This window comes from Mastomys coucha, unplaced genomic scaffold, assembly GCF_008632895.1.
Source record: "Mastomys coucha isolate ucsf_1 unplaced genomic scaffold, UCSF_Mcou_1 pScaffold17, whole genome shotgun sequence".
Classification (NCBI taxonomy): domain Eukaryota; kingdom Metazoa; phylum Chordata; class Mammalia; order Rodentia; family Muridae; genus Mastomys; species Mastomys coucha.
The window spans coordinates 20329122-20332330 of record NW_022196899.1 but is presented as its reverse complement, the minus strand read 5'-3'; the positions used below and the strand labels follow the sequence as shown (position 1 = coordinate 20332330).

Below are 3209 nucleotides of genomic sequence, written 5' to 3'. Positions count from 1 at the left end.
CCTGCATATATGTGTATATGCGTACTCAGTATGAAACTATAACCCATAAGTGTTACTTAGAATATCTAATGGCTAAAGCAAAGCCCAAGGAAAATTGAATTAGTTTAATAATGTTTCTTTGAATCATTGAATCTAAAATGTTGTAATTTCAACATGCAACCTATGTAAAGTTATTATAGATATTTTCCAGACTCATTTCGTTCTGCATCCCCAAGTTTGGTTTAAATGTTACATTTACAGCCAAGCTCAACTTGAAGCTTGTACTAGGTCCTTTTCTCATAGCTGTGACCAAATCCCTTATAGAAACAACTTAAGGGAGAGAAGTTTCATTTTCAGTTATAGTTCTTGAGGACTCATGGCTGCTTGACCCCCTGACATTGGAAGTAGGTGGCTAGGGAAAGCTCTTTACTCCGTGGCTGATCAGGGGTAAAGAGTGAGCCGTGAGGCAGCCAGGGATGGTATCACCAAAGGCCTACCCCTCGCGACCTCCATCCTCCAGCTTAGCCCCACCTCCTAAGTTTCTGAAACCCCTAAAGCAGCACCATCATCTGGAGATGATTGCAAATCATGAGCCCATGTTAGGTGTGCTAGGCATCCAAACACAGCAATCGTGAGGTTTCACCTGAGTATACTTGCTCTGTGTTTAGAATCTGTTAATGCTAGAGCTGAAAGGTGGTTTTTCAGCCAAACACGGTGGCTCTTCTTCTCTCTAATCGCACAGCATGATGGAGGCCGAAGCAGAAGCTCCATTGACAGTATGAGGCCAGACTGATCTCAATCCTGCACTCCAGATCAGTGGCTGCTTCTCACTGATGTACTGAGACCCTGTATTAAAAAAAAAAAATGGTTTCCAGACCCAAAGCTGTTTACAGTTTGCTAAAAATGAAATGATCCCTTTTGAAATTTAGATTTTTAGAAGGTAAATACAAATGTAAAGTTTAGATGAGCATGGCGGCATTACCTGTAATCCTGATAGGACAGAGACCGAGGCAGGAGGACCAGGAGTTCAAGGTCAGCTTGGGCTATGGGAGGCACTATCTGAAACAAAACAAATACCCCAAACCAAAACCAAAACACAAAAGCAAAGCACATTAGTCAAGGCTCTCTTGAGCGGGGGTATTCAACCTTGCTAATACAAGTATTAGCCTTTAGTACGGTTCCTTACGTTATGGTGACCCCAACATTTTGTTGCTCCTCCATAACAGTAATTTTGCTACTGTTATGAATCATGATGTAAATATTCTGTTTTCTGATGGTCTTAGGCAACCTCTGTGAAAAGGTCATTTGACCTCCAAAGGGGTTGCAACCCACAGGTTGAGAACCACTGCTCTTGACAAACATAAATATAGAAATAATGTCTGTCTGTCTATCTAAAATAGATTTATTATAATGGCTTATAGGCTGTGGTCCAGCTAGTCCTATGATAGCTGTCTACCAGTGGAAGGTCCAAGGATCGGTAGTTGTTCAGTCCAGGAAGCCAGATGTCTCAGATGGTCTTTAATATATGCCAGAATCCCAAAGAAGTGAGCTAGTGAAGGAATGGACTTGCTATCAAGATCAAGAGCAAGGATGTAAAGAGAGAACTGGCTTTCTTCTTCTATGTTCTTTATAGAGACTGATACAAGAAGGTGTGGACCCGATTAGAGGAGAGTCTTCCCTTCTCAAAGATCCAGATTTAGCAGTGGATCTTCCCACTTAAAGTTATTTAATTAAGCAAAAATTCCTCACAGTTGTGCCCAGCCATTTTGGGGTTTTAGCTAATTCTAGATATAGTCAAGTTGACAACCAAGAAAAGCCACTACAAGAAGCAACCTCAAAAGCAAAACAAAAATTAATATTTAAACTTAAAAATGTAGTTCTTTGTTTACATGGCTCACATCTCACAGGCTTGCTAGCCCCATGTTGCTATGGTAACTATATTGCACAGAGATAGAGCTCCCAGGATCATTTCTCAGTGATTCCGGGAAATGTGTACTGCCAGTGTTACTTGGGAGCCACAAGACAGAAAGAAGAGCACTGTGATATACCATAGAAACCGTGGAGGGGAGGGAAGCTGCCTGGGTTTAAATTCTGATCGTGCTACTTTCAGATAGAAGGAAGCTACTACACATCCTGGGCCTCAAGTTACACACCCAAAAAGAGGAAGAGGAGTAGGAAGAGGAGGAAGAGAAAGAGGAAGAGGGGGAGGAGGAGGAACAGGAGCAGCAGGAGCAAGGGTGGGGGTGGGATGGGGGGATGGAGATAATGCTCCTAGAATGGCTTTTTGGCGAGCTTATATAAGTTGTCAGGAAACATAAGGTGTAATTTAATATCTTCAGTGTTTATGTTATAGCAACACACGTTATTATTGCGTTTGTTCCTCACTAAAATGGTCGTGGAGATCTGGGGCCCAAACCAAGTCTTCCCACTTAAGCCTGTTTTGCCTTCCGTGTTACCATCGCCATCACCAGTAGCTAGCTTGAACTGAGTGGTTTCCCTGAGATGTGAGCGGCTGTAGTCTTAGGCTTTATACTTAATAGGACTATGCCCCTGGCCCCCTAGTGCAGGATCAGAAATAGCTATTGGTGTCTAAACATTCATGGAAAAGTCTTAGAGAAAAAGATATACAGAGATGGCCTAGTAGTTAAGAGCACTTGTTGCTCCTTTAGAGGACCTGGGTTAGATTTCCAGCACTAACATGGTACCTCACAGCCATCTGTAACTTCAGTTTCAATGGATCTGGTACCCTCTCTAGACCTCCATGTACACCAAGCATTCATGTGGTACACAGAGATACATGCACACACCCTTCCAGACACACAAAAAAGGTTTCGGTATATTAGCATCAAGAACTGAGGTCTCTGGGCTAGAGAGATGGCTCAGCGGGTAAGAGCACCGACTGCTCTTCCAAAGGTCATGAGTTCAAATCCCAGCAACCATATGGTGTCTCACAACCATCTGTAATGAGATCTGATGCCCTTTTCTGGTGCTTCGTCTGAAGACAGCTACAGTGTACTTAATTATAATAATAAATAAATCTTAAAAAAAAAAAAGAACTGAGGTCTCTGGTTCCTTGAAAAATATATGCATTAGAACTGCTCTACACTAGGACGAACAACAATATGAACTAACTAGTACCCTCAGAGCTCCCAGTGCCTCAATCACCATCCAAGGACTGCACATGGATGGGTCTGATTGTTCTGGCAGCATGTGTATAGTAGAGGATTGCA

At 42.5% G+C, this 3209-nt stretch overlaps 1 long non-coding RNA gene across 1 annotated transcript in view; it reads right to left on the bottom strand.

The window, feature by feature from the left end:
- Positions 1 to 613: 613 nt before the first annotated feature.
- The window catches only part of LOC116094763, a 6385-nt gene continuing 3789 nt past the window's right edge, over positions 614 to 3209 (bottom strand). Inside the window, exon 2 of the long non-coding RNA XR_004120301.1 lies at positions 614 to 825. This is a non-coding gene — a long non-coding RNA (uncharacterized LOC116094763). The remainder of the gene's footprint in view (positions 826 to 3209) is intronic.